The 26654-nt window shown below is 44.8% G+C and overlaps 1 protein-coding gene across 1 annotated transcript in view; it reads left to right on the top strand.

Annotated features, from left to right (window-relative positions):
- Positions 1-26654, top strand: part of TMEM132C (transmembrane protein 132C) — a 453869-nt gene that overhangs the window by 118751 nt on the left and 308464 nt on the right. The window lies entirely within an intron of this gene.

Here is a 26654-nt window from a genome sequence, read left to right as displayed (position 1 = left end):
TAGAAATGTAATCTATAGAGACAGTGTGTGGATTAGTGGTTATCTAGGGCTCAAGGAGAATGGGGAAATGGTGAGTGATTGTTCATGAATATGCAGTTTCATTTTGGGGTGATAAAAATGTTCTAAAAATAATATTGATGACTGCACAACTCTGTAAATATAGTACAAAACACTGAATCATATAATTTAAAAGGGACTAATTTTTATGGTATCTGAATATTTCCATAAAACTTTTTATTAAATATCTAAAATTTGTAAAAAAAAAAAAAAAAAATGAGAGTCTACCCTAAATCCAGATGGTCTTGTCACAAAACCCTTAACTAGATCCCACCTGCAAAGACCCCTTTTCTAAGGCAATAAAGTCATGATCACAAGGTATGGGGTTTGGAAGTGGACATATTTTGGGGGGGGGGCTACCATTCAACCCACTGTACAACCTACAAAGGGCAGTATAGTCTAATGGGGTCAGAGTAGAGCTCTGCTCCATACTTACACACCAAGAGTGTCCACTGTGCTGAGAACTGGTGTGGTGTATCACGACAGGCAGGAATAGAAAGTCAGCCAGCCTGCGAAGTGCTCATGCTATCACAGCCCTGCCTCGGATGACCCCAGGAACTTAATCTCAGCAGACCTCAGTTTCCTTATCTGTGAAATCTCCTTCCTTCAGATCTTTTTCTCCGTGAGATCTTCTCTGATCATCCTATCAAGATTATACCAACTTCCTGTCCTTCTGACAGTCCTTATCATACTCCATAGCCTTTATCAAATTCTTAACTGCTACCTGTAGTATTTATTTATTAGCTTATTATCCTGTTCTCCCAACACAAAGGAAGCTCCAGAAAGGCAGATTTTTTGTTGTTTTGTTCACTGTTATAACCTTGGTGTCTAGAGCAATGCTTGGCACCCAGTAGTTGCTTCCACTAAGCATGGAAGGCAGGTCTGAAGGGTGAGGCTGCCTGGGGGCCGTCTCATGAGATGGGGGTGTGAATTAAATTGTTACTAAATCAAACATGGGTCCGCTCTTCTGTTGCACAGCAAAGCCAACCTACTGACACTGGGTTTCAATGGAGGGAAGTACAGTGTTTATTGCAGACACCAAGCAAGGAGAACGGGCAACTCATGCTCAGAAGATCTAAACTCTTGGATGGCTTGTAGTAAGTTTTTAAAGGTAACATTAGGAGTGAGGGAGTGGGTCACAGGGTGAATGGTCAGCTCGTGCATAATTCTCTGATTGGTTGGTGATGACATAACAGAGTGCTTTTTCAGGAATCTCATTCATCAACCTTGTGGTTCTAACTGTCTGAGGTCTGCGTGCTGATGGTCAGCATGTGGTCAACTTCCTCTACCTGGTGGGAGTTTCGGTATCTGTAAAACAACTCAGAAGTATGGCTCAGGATATTATCCATAGCTCTTGAGGGGGAACTAAAAGTTCCTGACTTTGTTGAATAGCTAAACTAATATTATTTTGTTTTGCTTGACAGTTTTCCTTTGTTTATGAAACATTTTCTCATTTCTCTGATTATATTTCCTCTTTTTAAAAATTTTTTTAAATTAATTTTTTAAAATTTTAATTATTTTTTAACTTTAGGAGCTAGGGGAAGGCCTAGAGGGCTAAAGCTTTTCTACAAACAAGAGTCAAGAGTCCAGGGACATAGGATAGGGAGAGGGGGAGGTGAGGTCTGTTCCTAGGAAGGATCTGCTTGTCTTCAAAATCAGAGAATCCTTGGGGACTTCCCTGGTGGTCCAGTGGTTAGGAATCTGACTTCCAATCAAGGGGATGAGGATTCAATCCCAGGTTGGAGAACTAAGATCCCACCTGCTACAGGGTAACTAATCGTGCTCACCTCAACAAAGACCCAGCTCAGCCAAAACAAAGCAAAACAGACAAACAAAAAACAAGGCATATTTAGAGAATCTCTATCAAGTGTTATAGCAGATTTTATGTAAATGTGAGTTTCCCTTCCTTTTCCCCTCCCATTTCTTGAACTATTTCTTCCACACAAGATTCATAATGCTCTGTGTATCATTCATTCACAATCAGAAACAGGCCACAAGGTTTTAAATACTATGGTAGCAAAATGTGTTATTTCAGTTTCTCTTTTCCAAGGCAGAGATACAGTGAGAAATACAGTCAATACTCATCATTCTTGTTATTCACAGTGGTCTGTTCTTGAAAGTGGCCGTGAACACTGAATTAGTGAATGCTATCCACTGCTGGAAGGAAACACTATGGGGTCAGGTTCCTGTGAGCCTCTGGTCACAGCATCTTAGTCAACCGATCAATATATAACCTGATTTGACATGTGTTTCTGTTTCAAGACACCTGATTTAATATATATTGCGTATTTATTGACATGGAACTCAGAGCCAACAGCATCATAACTCATGCTTGAATAAAGTGTATCTAACATGCGTGTTTTCCCTATAAGGTGCGTCACAGCCTTCTCGCACTTGGAAACGCTAGCCAGCACTTCAGCAGTATGCCTTTTAAAAACGTGTATATTTTTTTATTTATTTGGCTGCATCAGTCTCAGCTGCAGCATATGGGATCCTTGATCCTTGCTATAGCATGTGGAGTCTTTAGTTGCAGCATGTGGGATCTAGTTCCCTGATCAGGGATCGAACCCTGGCCCCCTGCATTGGGAGCACAGAGTCCTAGCCACTGGACCACAAGAAAATCCCCTGTCATTTTAAACAGCGGAAGTAGCAACATAAAGGACAAAAAGTTGAAAAACTATAACGTTAAGTTGACCGTGAAAGAACAATTGTTTAAGTTCAGTCTGAGAACTAAAACAGAAGGCAAAGCATCAGTTCAGAATTCAGCTGGGAACCTGAGAATTCAAAGTTTTCTCCACTTGGTCTTGTCTGCAAATGATTGTGAAAGCACCTCGATTGTTGATTTTGATTCTGCAAATGAACTTCAGTGAGTGGGGGCACTCAGGAATATGGAATCTGTGAGTCAGGAGGCTGGCTGCGTGTCCAGTGGAGCCAGGTTGAAGAGTTCCACCAGCCCTACCTGGTTTTGCCTTCTCCTCCAGCCCATAGAGTCAGAAATTTCGAAGAAAAGTAAAACCGATGATGCTGAACACATGTTCTCAGGATGGGGGGTTGCGGGGGTCACCTGAATCACTGCAGAGAAACAGCCCCAGCTGGTTTGTTTCGAGTGCTCTTTTGTGAAAGGGCTTACAATCACAACAGTGGACATGTAGTTGTGAGAAAGGAAGTCTACCCACTTTCAGCCCTTCCAGAGAGTAACTTCTAGGGTCTCCTGCCTGGGAAATGCTGCTTTTTAAAAAAAATTTTCCAATTCCATTTATTTACTACTTTATCGAGGTGCATCTGCATACCATGCTGTTCAGCTAGTTAAAGTGTCTAACTCCATGGTTTTTAGTGTATGTGCAACATCACCACAGTCGATTTTAGAATATTTTTATCACCTCAAAGAATTGCCTATTAACCTTTATTTTCACCCCCTATTCCCCATCTCCCAGCCCTAAGCCACCACTACTCTATTTTCTAAATATTTAGATTTCCCTGTTTTGGACATTTAATATGAATAGAATGAGGTCTTTTGTGATATACTTTTTCATGCAGCGAAATGTTCTCAAGGTTCATCCATGTTGGAGCATGTTTCAGAACTTCATTCATGACAGACTGGTATTTCATTTTATGACTATACTACACTTTTAAAAAATTCTATTTATTTGGCTATGCCAAGTCTTAGTTGTGGCATGCAGGATCTTTAGCTGCAGCGTGTGGGATCTAGTTCCCTGACCAGGGATGGAACCCGCGTCCCCTGCCTTGGGAGCACAGCGTCTTAGCCACTGGACCATCAGAGAAGTACCTACATTAAAAAAATTTTTTTTATTTATTTTTGGCTGGGTTTAAGTTGCTGCACAGACTTTTCTCTAGCTGTGGCTAGAAGTGCTGCTCTCTGGTTGCAGTGTGCTAGCTTCACACCGAGGTGGCTTCTCTTGTTGTGGAGCACAGGCTCTAGGGCATGTGGGCTGGAAATGGTGCTCTAGAGCACGGCCTCATTAGTTGTGGCACAGGCTTCACTGCTCTGCAGCATGTGGGATTGTCCCAGACCGGGGATCAAATCCCTGTCTCCTGCACTGGCAGGTGGATTCTTCACCAGGTAGCCACCAGGGAAGCCCCTTGCATTTTTTAAATCATTTTTTAATTGGAGTATATTTGATTTTCAACGTTGTGTTATCAATGGTTTCTGCAAAAATACTGGGGTGGGTTGCCATTTCCTCTTCCAGGGGATCTTCCAGACCCAGGGACTGAACCCACATCCATCTCCTGCATTGCAGTCAGCTACTTTACCCTCTGAGCTATGGAAGAAACCCTATCAATAGCTTCTGGTATGCAGCAAAGCGAGTCAGTTACACATATACATGTATTCACTCTTTACTAAATTGAGTTCCCGTGTAGTCCATTTTGAAGACCCCCATCGCAGGCTGGAATCACAGGGCAGGCTCAGCAGAGACAGATCGGAGAAGGAGCTTTCCCAGCTGGGAGGCTGGAGGGGGCTTAATACCAGGACAGACACAAAGAGCATCTCAGAAGGAGATGACATCTGTCAGCTTGAAAGAGCGCCAGGGGCAAGACACAAACTTCAGTGGCTCAAAGAGAGCACTTCTCAGAAACTTCCCTTGCCTTTGGAAAGCAGTGAAAAGTGATGGAATCACCACTTTGTACAAGGAAAGGGCACCTGCCTTGGTTGGGGGGATGGGGGGTGGGGGTGGGGGGTGGCCGCAAAGAGGGAACTGTCCTGATACGGTCAGGTCCTCCAGTTTCTTTTATGTCCACGTCCTAAGGGAGCCCCCCCCACCGCAACCCCCTCACACACACACTCAGACACATCTTTTCTTGTCTTCTGTATTCATTTTTAACTTTGTTTTTAGGAACACAAATAATGCGTTAATACCATGATGGCTAAGCTAGTTGCCCGTTGCTTAGCAACCTGCTGCCACTCCGGGATATGGCAAGCAGCCTCTACTTGGGCAAAGGAATCCACTGTTTTGAGCTTGTCGTGAACCCCAGACCCTCTTCACACTTTGCACCTCCACAGATCCATGCCCATGAGAAAATGCAGTGTGATTTTCTGAGTTTTGAAAACGTACACAAAAGCCACGGTACGGTACACACCATTTTTCGTTATTCTTTAAACTCAAGATATTTTTTAATATGGTGGCCATCGGAACTGCTACAATAGTGGATATGACCACTGAGTGCTGGCAATATGGCAAGGGGAAATGAATTTTTAATTTTATCTAATTTTGGCAAATATAAATTTCAGTAGCTACATGTGGCTGGCTGGTAGCTACTGTACTGGACAGAAAGCAAAGACCCAAGTCATTCTTTTTATTTCTTTTTAAGTTAACATTTGACTATGGGAAGTTTTCAAACATATACAAAAAAGAGAGAATCATATAATGAATTCCCACGAATTCATCCTTCAGCTTTAACAATCACCAGTACGTCACCACTCCTGTTTCTAGGTTCTTCTTTGAACTAACCTACGGTATTTCTTTGCATAAAAAATTATATTTTAGCCATCTTGCTCCTGTTGATATGAAGCCGTTTCTAATTTTCTACTAAAGCATGTGAGAGTGAACCTCATTGCACATTTCTCCTGGTGTGTGTGGCATGTGTGTATCTATGCATGTATATGTATATTTGTGTGTATAAGTGTATGAATATATATGTTTATGTATTTGTATTTGTGTATATGTCTGCATTGGACTGCAAGGAGATCCAAGCAGTTCATCCTAAAGGAAATCAGTCCTGAATTTTCATTGGAAAGACTGATGCTGAAACGGAAACTCCAACACTTTGGCCACCTGATGCGAAGAACTGACTCGTTGGAAAAGACCCTGATGCTGGGAAAGATTGAAGATGGGAGGAGAAGGGGATGACACAGGGTGAGATGGTTGGATGGCATCACCTACTCGACGGACATGAGTTTGAGCAAGCTCCAGGAGCTGGTGATGGACAGGGAGGCCTGGCGTGCTGCAGTCCAGGGGGTTGCAAAGAGTCAAGACACGACTGAGGGACTGAACTGAACTGAACATAGCAAACATTCACACACTTTCAGAACATATGCATACATACACATGTATGCACACACATTAGTTCAGGTCAGTTCAGTTGCTCAGTCATGTCGGACTCTTTGTGACCCCATGGACTGAAGCATGCCAGGCTTCCATGTCCATCAACTCCCAGAGCTTGCTCAAACTCATGTCCATCGAGTAGGTGATGCCATCCACCATCTCACCCTGTGTCATCATCCCCTTCTCCTTCTGCCTTCAATCTTTCCCAGCCTCAGGGTCTTTTCCAATGAGTCAGTTCTTCGCATCAGGTGGCCAAAGTATTGGAGCTTCAGCTTCAGCATCAGTCCTTCCAATGAATATTCAGGTCTGATTTCCTTTAGGATTGACTGGTTTGATCTCTTTGCCATACAAGGGACTCTCAAGAATCTTCTGCAACACCACAGTTCAAAAGCATCAATTCTTCGGCACTCAGCTTTCTTTATAGTCCACCTCTCACATCCATACGTGACTACTGGAAAAACCATAGCTTTGACTAGATGGATCTTTGTTGGCAAAGTAACGTCTCTGCTTTTTAATATGCTGTCTAGGTTGGTCATAGCTTTTCTTCCAAGGAGCAAGCTTCTTTTAATTTCATGGCTGCAGTCACTATCTGCAGTGATTTTTGAGCCCCCAAAATAAAGTCTCTCACTGTTTCTGTTGTTTCCCCATCTATTTGCCATGAAGTGATGGGACCAGATGCCATGATCTTCGTTTTCTGAATGTTGAGTGTGCTATGTATTTATGTGTATATATATGTGTGTATATGTATGTATGTGTGTGTGTGTTTATCTGTGTGTATGTGTGTTACTGTGCATATGTGTGTATATGTATGTGTCAGTAAGTGTGAATGTATATATATATATATATATATGTATATATCTATATATGTGTGTAAAAGTATATATGTAGGTATTGGGTTGAGCAAAGATTTCACTTGCACTTTTGTGTAAGATGTTATGGAAAATGTCAAGTGAACTTTTTGCTAACCATACATACAGACACATATATATATATATAAAGTGAAAGTCGCTTAGTCATGTCCGACTCTTTGCGACCCCATGGACTTTACAGTCCATGGAATTCTCCAGGCCAGAATACTGGAGTGGGTAGCCTTTCCCTTCTCCAGGGGATCTTCCCAACCCAGGGATCAAACCCAGGTCTCCCGCGTGGCAGGCGGATTCTTTACCAGCTGAGCCACAGGGGAAGCACACACACACACACACACACACACACACACACACACACCACACACACACATCCTGTGCATTTGTCTCAGTGTGTATGCATGTGCACATGTGCATGTCTTTCTCTAGGGCAGAAACTTAGAAGCAGATCATGGAGTAGGCGCACTTTTAGCATGCACAATGCCATCTGCCCATGTGTTTCCATAAGCAGTGAAACAGACACAACACAGAAACCTGACTTGGGCCCTGGTAGGGCTCACGGGGCACTTGCTCCACCCATCCAGCTTGATGGATGCTTGAGCCAGTTCCCATGCTGTTCAGCCTCTGGCCACCCCACTGGGAACCCCTGTGGGTCCCTGGATTCAGGGCAGGATAAAGGCAGGTCAGATTAGTGACACAAAGTCCCTCTGGTTTCCTAATCATTTTATCATTCCTAAATTTCTCTCTCCGCCCCCAGGGATTTCTATTTCTCCCTCCCATGGCCTTGTCTTTGCAGGCAGGGGACCATCAGTGTTTTTAGATGCTACTTGAATGAGTTTTTCCAGGCAAATACTTTCCCATAAAGATGCAATTAACACAAGGAGTCTGAAGCTTGGGGATGAGAAAACTTAAACCACTTTGCTTTTCCAACAGCTCACAAAGTTCAACTCTGCTTTCAGGAACCCTGGTGCTGCAAACACACGCTTTTCACTGAGAAATGCCTCCATGTTGGAATGCTTAGGGATTATCTAAGTAACTCTGCATTTTACACTATTAAGAGAACAAGCATCTGTTTAGCTACTGTGGCCCCCATCGCTAATACCAAGGCGGGGATTTTCGCTAAGCTGATCAGTTAAAAAAAAAGAAAGAAAAAAAATTTTTTTTTTTAAACTAACAACACAAAAGGAGGCGATCAGGTTCTAGAAAAGGGAACAAAGGAAAAATAGGATGAATGACCTAAATTATTGTTATCTCAGGGACTGAAGTCTGGCCTTTTCCTTCTTGGAAGATGAAGGAAACAGTTTAGAGACTAAATCGTGAGTTGATTAACCCAAGTCATTGGTTTTAGGTGCTGGACCTGGGCCCTGGTTGTGAGTGGGAGAGGAGATGGAACAGACACCCCTTCTGTAAACCCTGGTGGGGACAGGCAGTGCTGTGATGTGGTCTGGGTGGGTCCCCGAGGAACCTGTATTGGTGATTGTGTCTGCAGGACTTGTGCGATTTGGTTTCCATCATGGGAAGAGGGGGCTTCCCTTGTAGCTCACATGGTAAAGAATCTGCCTTTAGAATCCCAGGAGACCTGGGATCAATTTCTGGGAAGATCCCCTGGAGAAGGGATAGACTACCCACCTAGTATTCTTGGGCTTCCGTGATGGCTCAGCTGATAAAGAATCCTCCTGCAATGTGGGAGACCTGGGTTCGATCCCTGGGTTGGGCAGATCCCTTGGAGAAGGGAACGACTACCCACTCCAGTATTCTGGCCTGTAGAATTCCATGGACTATATAGGGGTCACAGAGAGTTGGACACAACTGAGCGACTTTCACCTTCACGGGAAGAGGGCTTAAGAGCTTTTAAGGACCCCTTTCAGTGGTTAGCGGAGGCACCCTCATCTTCAGTGTCAGAGATCAGACACTAAAGTTTCTGTGACTCCCCAGGGTGAGCCTGGGGCCCAGCATCTGATGGCCTTCCCATCACTTCCGTGAGGGCCCCGTGTGGGGGACATGAGTCAGGATTCCTTGTTACAGGAGCTCCCCCAGGATCTCCTGAAATCACGGAGTAAAGAGGGAGGTCTTTCTTCTTCTGAGTTCATCTTGTGCAGTTCTGACTTTTCCCTGTATTTCTAGAGACTTCTGGGTACGTCTGATCAGGCCTCACTGAGTAGGTGGGTATTCACTCCACCCCCACTCCTTCACGGTGGTGGCACCAGAGACAGGTGAGGCGCCTTCATCTTCCTCCACTCTCTCGTGATGACTATCAACCGCCCCCCCTTCTCCGACACACACAACTGATACTTAACTAGCCTAACACCGAATGCCATGTGAATGGAACCCCCAGTAACCACCCTGCCAACTAGAAGATGACCCCATCCAGCACCTAATACCTTTACAATCACCTAAGCTATTCATGTCTCCAGAGGCTGCACAGACAGGCCAGAAGCAGGACACAGCCCGCCATCTTGATTTTTCTCACTTTTTCTGGAAATATCTGAGACCCCTTAAAGGCTGCTTCTTCAAGTTTTTACAGTTGCAGGTAGCAGAATATCATAAAAAGGGCTTAGGTATGGAATTTGGGTGGATCTCAGTTTGGAATCCTATATAGCTAAAATGTTAATTAACCTCTCAGCCTCACTGTTCCCACCTGTAAAATGGAGATAACAAGACCTAAGAGGTTTTTTTTTTTTTTTTTTTTTGTAATTGAAAAGTAATTGACTTATAAACTTATATTCATTTCTAAGATATAGCATGATGATTCAATATTTGTATATTGTGAAATGATGACCGCACTAAGTCTAGTTAACATCCACCACCACACATAGTTACAAAATTTTTTTCTTGTAGTGAGAACTTTGAAGATCTGTACTCTTAGTAACTTTCAAATATACAACACATTATATTAACTATAGTCACCACGCTGTACATTATACCTTCAGTTCTTATTTAACTTTGAGTTTGTACCTCTTGACCTCTCCTGCCCATTTCGATAATTCTAGGAGGATTAACCATTTCACGATCACTTATAATCCTAGAGGTATTATCAAAACCTTAGAAACACAAATACCAATTCCTGATGCATGATCAGCCATCATCCGATTTTTATTTCCCCCTGGAATTTTGTTCTTGTTCAGTTAAAGTCAGCACCACTATAAGCAGAGCCAGGCCATATGCTGTTTATAATACGTACAAAATCACAACTCCGTTTTATGCAGGATACATTTAAAGATTCACTTCAGAACATTTTATTTTTTTTAATGTTTTATTGAAATATAGTTGCTTTACAATAGTGTCAGTTTCTGCTGTACAGCAAAGTGATTCGGTTATATGTATACATATATCCCCTTCTTTTTGAATCTCCTTCCTGTTATAGGGATTGCAAAGAGTTGGAAATGACTGAGCACACACACACACACATGTGCACAGGCACACACGCATGCCCATTTAGGTCACCACAAAGCACTGAGTAGAGTTCCCTGTGCTCTACAGTCGCTTCTCATTAGTTACCAACTTTGTACATAGTGTTAATAGTACATATATGTCAATCCCAATTTCCAAATCATCCCACTGCCCCTTTCCGCTTTGGTGTCTATATGTTTGTTCTCTATGTCTGTGTCTCTATTTCTGCTTTGTAAATAAGATTGTCTATACCACTTTTTTCAGGTTATATACATATGCTGCTGCTGCTACTGCTAAATCGCTTCAGTCGTGTCCAACTCTGTGTGACCCCATAGAGGGCAGCCCATGAGGCTTCCCCGTCCCTGAGGTTCTCCAGGCAAGAACACTGGAGTGGGTTGCCATTTCCTTCTCCAATGCATGAAAATGAAAGTCAAAGTGAAGATGCTCAGTCGTGTCTGACTCTTAGTGACCCCATGGACTACAGCCCACCAGGCTCCTCCATCCATGGGATTTTCCAGGCAAGAGTACTGGAGTGGGTTGCCATATGCATTAATATACAATATTTGTTCTTCTCTTTCTGACTTCCTTCACTCTGTATGACAGACTCTAGGTCCATCCACATCTCTACAAGTGACCCAACTTTGTTCCTTTTTATGGCCGTGTGATATTCTATTGTATATATGTACCATATATTCTTTATCCATTCTTCGTTGATGGACATTTAGGTTGCTTCCATGTCCTGGCTGTTGTAAACAGTGCTGCAGTGAACATCGGGGCACTTTGGCGTCTTTTAGATCACTCACTATCATGAGAGAATTGGAAGTTAGGAAACAAGAAAAGGTCCATGAAGTTGCAGAGCCAGAGAGGAGCTGTAAGAACCTCTCTTGTGCATTGCTATCCTTCCTGACAACCCACTCCAGTATTCTTGCCTGGAAAATCCCATGGACAGAGGAGCCTGGTGGGCTAGAGTCCATGCGGTCCCCAAAAAGTCAGACATGACTTAGTGACTAAGCTTGCACTCATCCTTCCTAGCATCTCCATGGCATAAAATGCAATACACCCAAAACAGCTTGAGAAGGAAATCTGATCTGCAGCTTGATTCACAGCAGAGAATGGGAGTAGGTGGGAAGGTTTGAACATGGGTGAGGCTGGCTGGTGTCTTCACAGCCTGCCTCCTATTCTGAGCTAGGACTGCCGACCTCCTGCTGAATGACCTGCAACGCTCAGGTCTGGAAGGGCTTGACCCTGGCTGGCTGGACTGTAGATGGTGGGACCACTCCTTTCCAGCCCTGGGTGCTGTGTGTTATTCCTCAACTATTTCATGGGCATTTTACTTAGTGGAGCCTGAAGTCAGAACCCTAAAAGGCTCGTTGTTAACCAGATAGGCTTTAATCAGCCATTCACTTAGATTCTGTCCCACCTTCCCAGGTGTGGCTTCCAGAACTCAGTTCTGTCTCATCTGGACAGCTCTCCAGGTCAAGCCACAGTTCTTTCTTTGACCAGCCTTTAACCAGTTATCTCCTCCACTGCCAGGAGGCCAATACTTGCCTTTTGGCTGAAGAGGGGGACTCTCCCTTGGGTCCCCTCCAAGGCCAAGGATGTCTCTAAACATTCATAGTCTTATGGAGAGGTAGCCCCTGAAAGAGACCCCCTGGCAGGAGTGACTCAGTCTTGAACTTTGACTCCACTGTCATTCCACACATGGGGTCCCTGCACGAGAAAATGTGGGCACTTAGGCAAACCAAGCACCTAGCATCACTCAGCTCAGGGAAACATGTTCCTTAAACTACAGCCAACAAACCCAGGCATTTACCACTTAGCATTTGAGTTTTCTGAGTTCTTTTGTGCATGCCTCTAGTAATTCTAAAGTGCCAAATAGCTTTTCACTCGTTACAATGAAAAATTCCGGAGAGATACCTAGCGCTGCAGGGAGAGCACTGGGGGCCTCCAGAGGCTGGTTGCTGCAGAGCTGGAGGACAGGAATGGATGGACGGCCGGACTCTTTGCTGTCCTCTGGCCTGCAAGTGTCCACAGACCTCCTCTCCTGGGCTCCCCTAGAGCGCATCCCCTGGTCGCTGCACTTAGAAGTGTCCCCTGCGCCTGTGACCACTCAGCTTCCATGTGGGTCCTGGGACTTTGGAGAGGATGCCAAGTCTTCTAGAACATCGGAAGCCCCCTCCACTTCTAAGAGTCTAGGCTGAGGCAAAGCATCTGTGTCCAGGACCTATTTGGGTGGGAGAGAGGCCAGGATTAGCTTTTCTCCTCTGGAATGGGTGGGCTGAGGCTGGGTTGGCCAAGCCAGAGATGCAGGGGCCAGCCAGGTTGGCATCTTGGTGACTTAGACACCCAGGAAGGCAACTCCTTCTTTGCTCCAGCCAACAGCTGCCAGGCAGGCAGACCAGCCTGGTGTGGCCCCAAATTCTAATTTTTCAAACCAAACTAAAAAAAAAATCTACATTTTTATGTATGACCTCTAATTTCAAAGAACTGGCAACTCAGTTCTCCTTCCTTTCGTAATCTTTCCTCCCTCTTTCCTTGTCTCGCGCCCTTGCTTGCTCCCTCCAGCCCTCCCTGTCTTGCTTTTAAACATTGTACTCTGCAGTACACTTGTCTGAGGACCAGCGGGGCCCCCTGTGCCTCTGGAGAGGGTCCCTCTGGGTCTGAGCTCCTTGGCTCCAACCAGCATCTCTGAAGCATATGCTGCCGATAAGACAGCCAAGGTCCGGACATCCTGCTTGCCTCATTATTACTGCCAGCAAGGCTGCTTTGTGGGCTGCCCCAGGAAGGAGGTTTAATCATTCTCCAAGTAGCTCAAGCCGGTGTACTCCCCGCAGCCGAGACGGCGCGTCCCCCATGGATGTTTTCTGTTGTTTGTTTCAGTCACCCTGGTTTTGAAGCCATAACTGGGAGGATCTTGTTTCTACTTTTTAACAGACTGTTGGCTTCACACGTAGCTTGAGGAAAACAGTGGCAGCTGCCTAAACACATACCAGATACTGAAATCACAGGAGGCAGCTCTAAAAAAAAAAGTCAGTGTTGGCAGCCAGAAGGAGGGGGACACAGTGGATTTTGTCAGGCTCTTTGGCTACCTGCACATGCCATGAGAGTCCTGGGGGGGGGACCAAGATCAGAGATGTTGGCAGGACAGGGGAATTAGTTGATGGCAGTCAGGCACTGGCCACCTGTGGCTCCCAGGGCACTCACCCGTTCATTCATTCAGTAAGTATTTACTGAATGCTCCCATGGTTGATATGGCCCAAATGCTGGGGAGAGAGAAGATAAAGTCTCTCTTTCATGTGTTTTCTTGTCTAGTGAGAAAGGAGACACACTTAGCAAGTTCAGTTCAGTTCAGTTGCTCAGTCGTGTCCGACTCTTTGTGACCCCATGAACCGCAGCACTCCAGACCTCCCTGTCCATCACCAACTCCCGGAGTCCACCCAAACCCATGTCCACTGAGTCGGTGACGCCATCCAACCATCTCATTTTCTGTTGTCCCCTTCTCCTCCTGCCCTCAATCTTTCCCAGCATCAGGGTCTTTTCAAATGAGTCAGCTCTTCACATCAGGTGGCCAAAGTACTGGAGTTTCAGCTTTAGCATCACTCCTTCCAAAGAACACCCAGGACTGATCTTCTTCAGGATGGACTGGTTGGATCTCCTTGCAGTCCAAGGGACTCTCAAGAGTCTTCTCCAACACCACAGTTCAAAAGCATCAATTCTTCTGCACTTGGCTTTCTTTATAGTCCAACTCTCACATCCATACATGACTACTGGAAAAAACCATAGCCTTGACTTTGTTGCTTTTGAATATGCTATCTAGGTTGGTCATGACTTTCCTTCCAAGGAGTAAGCGTCTTTTAATTTCATGGCTGCAATCACCATCCACAGCAATTTTGGAGCTCAGAAAAATAAAGTCAGCCACTGTTTGCCCATCTATTTGCCATGAAGAAACCAACAAATAAATGAGCATCACTTTGGAGGGAATAAGAAGAAGAACTAGGAAGACAGTCAAATGGGGTGGAATGGGGTGAGAGCTACTTGGGCAGGAATGAGGTCAGCTCCTGCCTTGATGCACTTCTTTTCTCCAGACTTCCTAGCATCACCTAGGATTAAATGCATCCTGTTTTCTCCCACCAGAAGGTAGGCGCCATGATGGTGGGAACTGTCTTTCGTTCTCCGTGGCTTGTCCAGTGTCAGGCGTGTAGCAGGTGCTCAGTGAGCTGTGTTGGAGGTAATGAAAAGGAGCCTACCCTGTGCAGATCTAAGGGAGAGCGCACAGGGACAGGTGACCACAAGCCAAGCATCTTTGAGGAGGAATAAGCAGGTCGATGTGGTCCAGGTGGAGGGCAAGCTGGGCAGGTGAAATCAGGGGAGTCCAGATAGACATGGGGGCACATCAGATATCAGCCTGTGCTGTATTGAGAAGTTTAGATTTTATTCTAACCACAAAGTGGAGCCATCAGAGGCTTCTGAGTTTTCTGGGGCTATTGTAACAGGTCACCTCAAGTTGGTGGGCCTAAAACAACACAGATGTATCATCTCAGAGCTCTGGAGGTCAGAAGTCCATAGTGGGTCTCATGGGGCTAACATCAAGGGATCTGCAGGGCTGTGTTCCTTCTACAGGCTGTAAGGAAAGGCCTGTTTTCTCACCTTTTCCAGCTTCTAGAGGCTGCACACACTTCTTGGCTCGTGGACCCTTCCTCCGTCTTCATAGCCAGAAAATATGAGTTGTGTACTTTTCATGAGGCATTATATTTTTTAAAAAATTTTTACTTTTTTATTTGGAGAGCAGTCAGGTGGCTCAGTGGTAAAGAACTCTCCTGCCAAGCAGGAGATATTGGTTCAATCCCTAGTGGAGAAGATCCCCTGGAGGAGTAAATGGCAACCCCCTCCAGTATTCTTGCCTGAGAAATCCCATGGACAGAGGAGCCCGGTGGGCTACAGTCTATAGGGTCACAAAAAAGTCAGACACAGCTTAGAGATTAAACACAGCCTATCTATCCATCCCTTTGACTGCACACCAGGTCTTACTTGTGGTATGTGGGATCTTAGTTCCCTGACCACAGATTGAACCTGCTGCTGCTGCTGCTAAGTCGCTTCAGTCGTGTCCGACTCTGTGCGACCCCATAGACGGCAGCCCACCAGGCTCCCCCGTCCCTGGGATTCTCCAGGCAAGAACACTGGAGTGGGTTGCCATTTCCTTCTCCAATGCATGAAAGTGAAAAGTGAAAGTGAAGTCGCTCAGTCGTGTCTGACTCCTAGCAACCCCCTGGACTGCACCCCACCAGGTCCCTCCGTCCATGGGATTTTCCAGGCAAGAGTACTGGAGTGGGGTGCCATTGCCTAGGCCCCCTCCATTAGGAGTTCAGATCCACTGGTCCATCAGGGAAATCTCCAAGGCGTCATTCTGACCCTCCTGTCCTTCCTTCTCCTGCCAGTTGTAAGGACTGTGTGGTGACACTGGGCTCACCAAGACATCCCAGGAGCAGCTTTCCATCTTAGAATCAGCTCAGTTATCAACCTTCATTCCGCCCGCAGCCTGAATTGTGTTTCTTCCTGCAGTTATGTTCACAGATCCGGGGATGAGGATGCAGTTTTGAGGTCCTGGACTGAGGTTTCCAGTGTAGAGATCACTCTAACTCTGCATGGGGGGATGGGTCGCCATCCAGCCACACACACTGGTGCTCTGGCCCGAGGTCGCAGGGGACAGAAGAGAAGGCAACAGGTTCCGAGTCTCTTTAGGGATCAGATCCTGTGCTAGCCTTGTGGGGGTTTTGGTAGAAGCTGTCATTTCAAAGAGCTTTAGCCTGTCCTCGAGATGTGTGTTACTAACTTCTGGAGAGTGGGCTTTGATGCCTTACAGCAACGGATCTCAAGGCTGGTCCCAGACCACCAGCAGCAGCACCCCCTGATCTCTGGAGAGCTTGTTAGCAATGGGCATGCTCCACCCTGCCCTCTAGACTCTGGAGAAGGGGCGGCAGTCCTATGTGCAGAAGCCATCGTCAGAACATCTGAGCCAGCCCAGGTCTGTTCTGACACCCAGAGCCTGGAATTCTGCTGTGCACGTGATCTGAGGCAGCCAGCCAGCCGGGTGGCTTTTAGGAAGGTCAGGAGGCCCTTTCTTACCTTTTTCTGCAAGACTGCTTATTGTGGATATCACAGGTGGAGCCCCTGGACAGAGGCTACCTGTAGTGAGATTAAAGGAGTCCCTGGGCCCTGGATTTTTTTGTGGAAACATCTGCAAACTGAGCACAGACGTGATCTTTAGGAAAGATGTTCTTAATACTCATCAGCATCCCCCAAGACCCTGTAAAAGGATTAAGTGGCTCCATTCTGTGTGCTGGGCTTCCCAGGTGGCTCAGACTGTAAAGAATCTGCCTGCACTGCAGGAGACCCGGGTTTGATCCCTGTGTTGGACAGATTCCCCTGGAGAAGGGAATGGCAACCCAGTCCCATATTCTTGCCTGGAGAATTCCATGGACTGTAGCCCCCTGGGCTCCTCAGTCCTTGGAGTCCCAAAGAGTGGGACAAGACTGAGCTACTAACACTTTGACTTTCTCATTCTGTATGCTGGACCTCAGGAGGGAACAATAATTGAACACGTCCTGGACACAGAACACTGTTTTAACCATTTTATATGCATTGACATATTTACTATCTCAGGAGGGACATATTATCATTACTGTCCCCATTTTACAGATAATGAATTTGAGGCACAAAGAGACAAAATGCCTCACTCTAGACCACACAGCTGCTTAGGGGTGGAGACAGGATCCAGCCAGGGGGTCACCAGGCTTCAGCCCCAGAGAGTTTGCAGACCCTAGCTGCACTCTACACCTGGTGGCCTGACTGTGGCCCCTGGGCTCCGCCTCACCATCTGCTTGTAGGGCCTGCAGCTGAGAATCGTGTCTACATTTTTAAATGGTTGCATTTGAATGGTTATATAACTGCTTACGTAATGTCCTAGATTTTTGCCTCTTGGTCTAAAATATTGGCTATCTATAAATGCCTGCTATCTAGACCTTTAAGAAAATTTTGCTGCTGGTGCTGTCTGTCTCTCCCTCTTCTTCTTACTCTCACGGTCACTCTGTCTGTCTCTCTGGAGAAGCTGTGTGCACACGACACAGACTCTTCCCTCCAGGGAGAGAGGGAGTTAGTGCTTTGAAGAACTCTGGGGGAAGGGATTTCTATAAACCACTGCAGCAGCCCCTGGGGGTAGATGGTTACCATTCGCATTTCATCGATAAAGAAACAGGCCCATGAAGGTAGTCTTTTGCCCATCAGCCAGGTTTTCAAGCTAGGATTTCAACTCCAAAGCACACTTCTTTCTCAACCTCCTGTTCCTTTTGATCTGAGGGAGTTTGTGTTCCAGTTTGACAAATAGGACTTGAACATGAGAGCGCCTCACCCCAGGGCATCAGAGAGGACCACAGTACATGGACAGACTGTGGGTAGGAAAGATAATCAGGGAGGGTCAGTGCTGGCCAGAGATAGCAAAGAAGACTTCCCGGAGGAGGCAAGGCAGGAACAAGTAGTATTCAAACCACCTTACACAAAAAGGGAACTTATATGCTCCTCTTTCTCATAGCTGCATGGCAATTTATGGCTTAAGGTGTAGAGGGTTCTCATTATAAATCTGCAAGCAGTGGAAACCTGAAAATTTGTGGTTCTTTGAATGAGGGGCTTTTTTCTTCTTAGACAACAAAAAGTCCCAGGAAACTTCTTGTCTTGACAGGCAACATCTCAGCATCATTACTGTAAACAGCACCTGATTGATCCCCCACACGTTCCAGGAAACGACTGGCCAAACCCAGCCTGTGACACTGAACAGACTTCCTCTTCTGAAATAGCCCCACACTTTCCCTTGCCCCTAGGCAGACAACCAAAGATTGTCAAATGTAGCAAAAGACCTATTGGGAAGTCTCTCCCAGTTCGAATTTCCCAACATTATAGAACTCTTGTCAATCTGACACTGTCATGGGGTTCCCATCTTTTATTCTGTAAAATTTCTTCTCATTCCTAAGATCTTTGAACCCCTGCTGAAAGGAAGCTGACAGTGGATGGGTTTCCTTACTGCGAGTATATGAATTCATAGTCTTTCTTGTCTCAGAATTAGTTTTGTCATTGATGGTCCAAAGTTTGGTGATCCAGGTTGGCATGATGCTTCAAGATGCCAAGTGGGACTCAGACACTGCTGGGTGTCACTAAGGCCCACCCACGAGGGCTCAGACATATCATCTTATGAAAGAACCCAAACAAACTTTTTGGCCAACCCAGAAAGTTGGCATCAGGACTCTGAAATCTGATTTGGACGACTGACACATATTAAAATATTTTAATATTTTATGATACTTGTGTGTAACTGTGTGATAATATGCGTTGTCTACCCAATTTCTCTTCTTGTACCCTGGTACTCTGGGGGCACCTCTGCCCCTCCGCATGGTAGATTCATTACACCACAGGCAGGAAAGGGAGCATTTCACAAGGACTTTTAATAACCCAGGCAGGAAAAAAGAGATTATCAGAAAAATAAAGCAGCAGATATACCTGTGCAACTTGGATTAACCCTCCACGTTGCTACCAGGGATGCTCACAAGGAAACCATCTGGTCAGCCCAGCATCCACTGAACCCTGTCTGGTCCCAGGATGAAGCTGAGGCATGTTGGATGCACCAGTATTTATGTTAAACTCACTACCTCCATCTCCTTGCTGCTGCTGCTGCTGCTAAGTCGCTTCAGTCGTGTCCGACTCTGTGCGACCCCATAGACGGCAGCCCAACAGGCTCCCCCGTCCCTGGGATTCTCCAGGCAAGAACACTGGAGTGGGTTGCCATTTCCTTCTCCAATGCATGAAAGTGAAAAGTGAAAGTGAAGTCGCTCAGTCGTGTCCGACTCTTTGCAACCCCATGGACTGCAGCCTACCAGGCTCCTCCATCCATGGGATTTTCCAGGCAAGAGTACTGGAGTGGGGTGCCATTGCCTTCTCCGTCCATCTCCTTAGAAGCTGGGTATTAGAAGAAATCACAAAGAAAGGGAAGGGAGGGGAAAAGTAATTCTACCTTTAAATGATGCACCTGTTGAAAAATCACACACAGAACTATTTACACATCTTTGTTGTGTCAGTCGGCCAAGTCAGATTTCGGAGCCCTGTTGCCAAGGGAAGCTGCCTTAAAACAGCACTTTAATTGCACAACTAATATTTGAATACATGGTCTCATTTTATCAAAGAAAAAGAAAAGAAAACAACCAGGAAAGCTAAAATGTATGACCATCCAAAAGATCTAATCTCCCTTTAGGTTAATAATAATCACTTTTGTAAGTGTGATATTACATGAAAAATTTCTCCTGAACATTTAGGTGTATGTATAGGTGGATGATAGCTAGTGTGTTTCAGTTTGTTCTTATTTTAACATAATTATTTTGTGAAACTTATTAGTATTTATTAATGTTCATAAATATCAATGTTGGTCTAGTTATTATTTTGATGTAAATATTTTAATAACTGTGTGATAATACGCGTTGTCTACACAGTCTCCCTTCTTGTAGCCCAGTACTCTGGGAGCACCTCTGCCCCTCCCCATGGTAGAGGATGTTTCTCTCCTCACTCCTCCTCCCCTTCTCCAAGTACCCCTGCTTTATGGGAGGTTCTGTGCTGTTCTTCCTTCAGCTTAAGGCTTTTGTCCCAGGGCAGAGATAGGGAAGAGTCTGGGTGGGGCTTCCCTAATGGCTTTCTAATATACTCCATACTTTTTTCTTGATTTATAATTGATATACAGTGTTTCAAATGTACTGCAAAGTGATTCAGTTACATACATGTACATAGATACATATCTATTCCTTTTCAGATTATTTTCCATTATAGGTAATTACAAAATATTGAATACAGTTCCCTGTGCTCTACAGTAAATCCTTGTTGCTTCTCTCTTTTATACATAGTAGTTTGTATCTGTTAATCCCAAACTCCTAATTTACCCCTCCCCACCCATTTCCCTGGTAATTGTATGTTTGTTTTCTATATCTTGTACATGCCTTTTAATTTTTTTTTGTATTTTTAACTTTTTATTGGTATAGTTGATTTACAATGCTATTTAGTTTCAGGTGTACCGCAAATTGAATCAGTTATAGAAATGATGCTAAAGCTGAAACTCCAGTACTTTGGCCACCTCATGTGAAGAGTTGACTCATTGGAAAAGACTCTGATGCTGGGAGGGATTGGGGGTAGGAGGAAAAGGGGACAACGGAGGATGAGATGGCTGGATGGCATCACCGACTCGATGGACGTGAGTTTGAGTGAACTCCTGGAGTTGGTGATGGACAGGGAGGCCTGGCGTGCTGTGATTCATGGGGTCGCAAAGAGTCGGACATGACTGAGTGACTGAACTAAACTAAACTGAACTCCTCTGTCCATGGAACTCTCCAGGCAAGAATACTGGAGTGGGTTGCCATGCCCTTCTCCAGGGGCTCTTCTGACCCAGGGATTGAACCCAGGTCTCCCTCATTGCAGGCAGATTCTTTACTGTCTGAGCTTGCAGGGAAGCCAAGAGGGCCCTGAAGGGTGCCCATATTCTATAAAGAATTCAAGTGGAAAGTGCTAGTCACTCAGTCATGTCTGATTCTTTGTGACCCCCATGGACTGTAGCCCACCATGCTCCTCTATCCAAGGGATTTTCCTTGGCAAGAATACTGGTGTGGGTTGCTATTTCCTTCTCCACAGGATCTTCCTGACCCAGGGATCGAACCTGGGTCTCCTGAATGGCAGGAAGATTCTTTACTGTCTGAGCCACCAGGGAAGCATAAAGAATTCAAAAACAGCAACAAAGCTGAGTAAAAGTTGCTCTGCCATCCTGAACACTTTGGGCTGGAAATGTTTCCAAGTTTACCACTTGGAAACATCAAGAGTGGTAAAACGTTTCACCCTCCCTTTACTGCCTTGGGCAAACACCTCCTCCAAGATATTGGTCCAAGGTGCCTGTATCACTTCCCTTCCCAGCCTGGCCAATCAGAAAGCACTGTGTCATCACATGACCAGCTTATACTTGTAAACAATTACTAAGGCACACATCTCAGCTACTGTATCACATCGGCCTGGTTATGTCTACCCATCTTCATTCTCCCCTGTGGCTGGTTTCCTTGCCTGAGCTTAGAGTTCTGTGAGCTTGATAACCATGGTTTATTTATCTGTATATTCCCGACAGAAACCAGGCAGCATGAGACACAGCAGAGGCTCTCCATTAATATTTATGAAATGGAGAACATTCCTCATAATATCCCTCAGTTGGGGTGTTTTTCTTTTCTGAGATTAATGTTAAGACTGCGATAGAAGTCTTGGCCCTGCAATATTAAATAAGAACGTTTGTAAGCTCAACAACCTCATCAATCAAGAACAGGATATTGAGGATCAGTTAGTTCAAAGTGATGGGAAGTGCATCTCAGACAGACTTAAGCCGTGAAGAGAAACATCCAGAGACACTCTGGCTTCGGGCGTGGATGGATTGAGGGACTCAGGTTCTTGACTGTTCTTTCCTCAGTGTTAACTTGATTGATCTTCAAGCTTCAGCATCTCTAGATTGGCATGACAGGAGATGGTAATAGTCCTCTCACTGTTATTTTTACCAAGCTGACACTCTGTAGGAAAAACATAACTGGAAAAGAGATGGGAACTTAGAGAAAGCAGATGTCCTGAAGGAGGTGAGCACGTGGGTCCTGTGTTCAAATACTGATTCTAGTACTCTTAGCTGGGTTGTTAGGTGAGCCAACGTGGGTTGTAAAAGAATTCACATAAGTATTAAGAAGGGAAGAAAAAAGTTTTTATTCACTTTCCAGGAGAGGAGAGGGACCAGGCGCATAGAGTGGCATTGGCCCTGAAGGATGGGTCGTTGAGTCTTTTACTGAGTTTAAAGAGCAAGGTGCAGGAAAAATGGGATGAGTTCATATCTGTTTTTTGGCCCACAGTTGTAGCCAACCTGGCTGTACTTCTGTGGGATGTGCTTTTCTTGAAAACAGAATTGCTGTCTTCAGTAAATTTCAAGTTTGAAAGAGACTTGAGAGTGACCCTTGACAGCATTACTCCATTTTGAACCATATTAGGTGGACTTATGTGGGTGATTTACATAACCTCAGTTTCCTTGTATGTAAAATGGGATCATAAGAGTACTTAGCATACGAAAGCAAAAGTGTTAGTCACTCAGTCCTGTCTGACTCTTTGCGACCCCACGGATTATAGCCCAACAGACTCCTCTGTCCATGGGATTTTCCTGGCAAAAATACTGGAGTGGGTTGCCATTTCCTGCTCCAGGGGATCTTCCTGGAGATCGTCCCTTTGACCCCGGGATCAAACACGTGTCTCCTGCATTGCAGGCAGATTCTTTATGGCATGAGCCATTGAAGCCATTGCTGCTATATTCATCCCTCTGTATTCATAACCAGGTTTTATGAGGTTAATATTTCACTTGTCATCTAAGGGGCTTTTTTTCCCCCTTGAATGTTCAGAATTCTCCCCTCTCATTTCTCCATCCTTTGTGGAAGTCTGTTTAAATGTACTCTTTCACAAGATGAAGAGTTAAAGCCCATATATAATGAAAGAAAACACTTTCATCTTCTGATGGATTCTTTCCTCTTTTTTGTTTATTCAACCATCAGGAAAGCATTTTCTACTTTGGAGCCTAAGACTTCTCATTAATATAATCATCCAAAATACTGGTATAACCAAACAAAACTACAGATGCTAACTAGCAAGTAAATGAGATTCATATGTGGGGGGAGAAATAAGGATGACTCAGTGGGTTACAGAAGAATTTTTTTTAATTATCTGTTATTAGTGGGAAAGAAAATATGTGGACTCTATTAAAAATAAGCTCTTTATTTTTTTAGGGGGAAAAACCATCATAAAGAACAGGAATGCTGTTCCCTTTTATTTACATGAATTGAGATAATTGGGACTCTCAGGATTAATGTAAGGCTCCATCATAAATAATACCACCATCTGTGATAAATAGATGCTTCTCTTTTTGAATAGATACAGCAAAACATCCCCAAACCATATGCTATATGAACATCAAATGCCGTATAAATTCTGCTGTAAATGCTTAACATTAAGCAACTTGAAATCTTTCCCAATGTTTGAATCTGATTTTTTTTTTTTTTTTTGCATTCATTTCCAACTGTCTTGGAGGCATAGTAAGAGGCATGTTTACATTTTGGATCAATGAATAAACCGGGTATCTTTGTCAGATTGTAAGGAGCCCCGAAGAATACCCAGAAAAGTTCTCACCTGCATGAAACAACTCTTAGAAAAGCCTGGTCTTTATCAGAGGTCAGCATACAATGGCTCACAGGTTTGGACGGCCCCTGAACTAGGAATACTCTTACATTTTCAATTGGTTGTACAAAACGCATTTTAAGAAAGAATGTTTCTGACGTGATCATTCTATGAAATCCCGATTTTAGTGCCCGTAAGTAAAGTTTTATTGGAGCACTGGCGGCCCGTGTTCACACTGGTCTCTGGCTGCCCTCCTGAAGTAACACCAGGGATGAATAGCTGCAAGTGAGCACATTCAGCTCACAAAGCCTAGATTATTTATTATCTGGGCCCTGACAAACAAAATGTGCTGATCCCTTCTACCAATGACTCGTGAACCCAAATCACCTTGGTGGATGAAGCCAAGTTGCATCATTTAAGAAGGTTTTGGCTGAAAGTAAGAGAAAACCCCTGTGTCTGGAAGGGAGGTGGGTTTGATGGGAGAATGGATACATGTACATGTATGACTGAGTTTGTTTGCTGTCCAACTGAAACTATCACAACATTGTTAATCAGCAATGAAAACTGAAAGTCGCTCAGTTGTGTTTGACTCTTTGCGACCCCATGGACTGTAGCCTGTCAGGCTCCTCTGTCCATGGAATTCTCCACTCAAGAATACTGGAGTGGGTAGCCATTCCCTTCTCCAGAGGATCTTCCCAACCCAGGGACTGAACCCAGGTCTCCTGCATTGCAGGCAGATTCTTTACTGTATGAGCCACAAGGGTAGCCCAAGAATTATGGAGTGGGTAGCCTATCCCTTCTCCAGGGGATCTTCCTGATCCAGGAATTGAACTGGGCAATGGCACCCCACTCCAGTACTCTTGCCTGGAAAATCCAAGGACAGAGGAGCCTGGTAGGCGGCAATCCATGGGGTCGCTAAGAGTCGGGCACGACTGAGCAACTTCACTTTCACTTTTCACTTTCATGCAATGGAGAAGGAAATGGCAACCCACTCCAGTGTTCGTTCTTGCCTGGAGAATCCCAGGGGCGGAGAAGTCTGGTGGGCTGCCGTCTATGGGGTCACACAGAGTCGGACACGACTGAAGTGACTTAGCAGCTCCTGCATTGCAGGCAGATTCTTTACCATCTGAGCTGTCAGAGAAGCTTCAATATAAAATAAAAAGTTTTAAAAAGTTAAATGAGATAATACCATTAATAGAGCATAGCCATTAGAGATTGTTACACACACACAAAAGGGAAAACACTGGTGCCTTATGGTTGTGTGCTGGTTTCCATAACAGGAAGGGCAGTGGGCAGGCAAGATTCAGGGTGTGTATATTCAGTGATCCCCTCTTTGTTGTCAAGACCCACTATTCTGTTACTGTGCCTGTTCCATCTTGGCTTTGTCTCTGGATTTCACTGTTTCAGGATGGATGGCAGTATTAGTAGAATGACCTGGTCTCTCACTTGGCCCCCGGGAAGAAAGGTGTATCCTGCCATGGGTCTCTTAGAGGTGAGGGCTTCTCTCCCAAGAGTCCCGGCAAACCTTTCTTTGTGGCTCCTGGGCTCAAAGTGGCCCAGGGCATGATCCCCCAACCTCAGTACAATTGACCTTTGGGACCATATAATTCCTAGCTGTGGGGCTGACCTGTGCATGGAAGATGTTGAGAGGTGTCCCTGGCCTCTGCCCACTAGAGGCCAGTAACATCTTTCCCCATGACCATGATAGTCAAACCCTTTCCATGTGAGGAAATCAAAAAGGTATTTGTCTTTCTCCATCTAACTTACTTCACTTAGCAGGGGAATTGGCGATAGGACAGGGGGCCTGACGTGCTGCGATTCACGGGGTCACAAAGAGTCGGACACGACTGAATGACTGAACTGAACTGAATGCTGTCAAGATCTATCTGTGTTGTCTCAAATGGCAAGTGTTTCATCTTTCTTATGGCTGAGCAATATTCCATATATATGTGGATATCTAGATAGATGGACTTCCCTGGTGGCTCTGCGATAATAGAATCTGCCTGCTAAGGCAGGGGACACATGTTTGATCCCTGAATTAATAAGATCCCCTGGAGAAGGAAATGGCAACCCACTCCAGTATTCTTGCCTGGGAAATCTCAAGGACAGAGGTCCATGGGGTTACAAAGAGTCAGACACAACTTAACGACTAAACAACAACAACAACAACAACATCTAGATAGATAGTACATCTGTAGAGACACAGATACATAGATACCTACATAGACATCGCTATCTCTATAGATAGAAATATAGTATTATACATTCTCTATTTATCTATTGATGGGCACTTAGGTTGTTTCCATATCTTAACTATTGTAAATACTGCCACAGAGAACATAGGGGTAAAGATATCTTTTCAAATTAGTGTTTTTGTATTCTTCAGATAAATACCCAGAAGTAGGATAGCTGGGTCATATGGTAGTTCTATTCTTACTTTTTTGAGGAGTTTCCATATTGTCTTCCATAGTGGATGTACCAATTTACATTCCTACCAACCGGCCAGCCAACCAACAAGAAACCAAAATAAGTGAACAGAGCAAACCAAACAAAAACAAATATGTAGATACAGGGAGCAGAGAGGTGGTTACCAGAGAGGGAGGGGAAGCTGGGTGCGGCTAAAGGGGCAAAGGGGATTGACTTGTGCTGATGGATGGAAACCAGTTTTTGGTAGTGTATACAGAAGTAAAAATATAATGTCATACACGCGAAACTTACATATTGTTACAAATCAGTGTTACCCCAATTAGAAAAATACATTAAAAAAGAAACACAGTTGCCTCAAGAAAAAATTGTCTCCAAGACATTTCCAGATGTCCCCCAGGTGGCAAAATTACCCCTATATAGGAACCACAGTTTTGGGTCTATGCAGAACTGAACCAGTTACTGGAAGCAGATCTGGAGTTAGTTTGTGTGGTTTAAACCAGGGATTGGCAGACATTGGCCCATGGATCAAAGCCAGCCCACCACCTGTGTGGCCAACAGGCTAAGTCTGGGTGATATGAAAATATAAGAATGCTAAAACATA

This window comes from Bos grunniens, chromosome 17, assembly GCF_055505025.1.
Source record: "Bos grunniens cultivar Pamir isolate PY7600 chromosome 17, Bosgru_T2T1.0, whole genome shotgun sequence".
Taxonomy (NCBI): Eukaryota; Metazoa; Chordata; class Mammalia; order Artiodactyla; family Bovidae; genus Bos; species Bos grunniens.
Note: the sequence above shows the minus strand (reverse complement) of the source record. Positions and strands in the feature narration are given on the sequence as shown.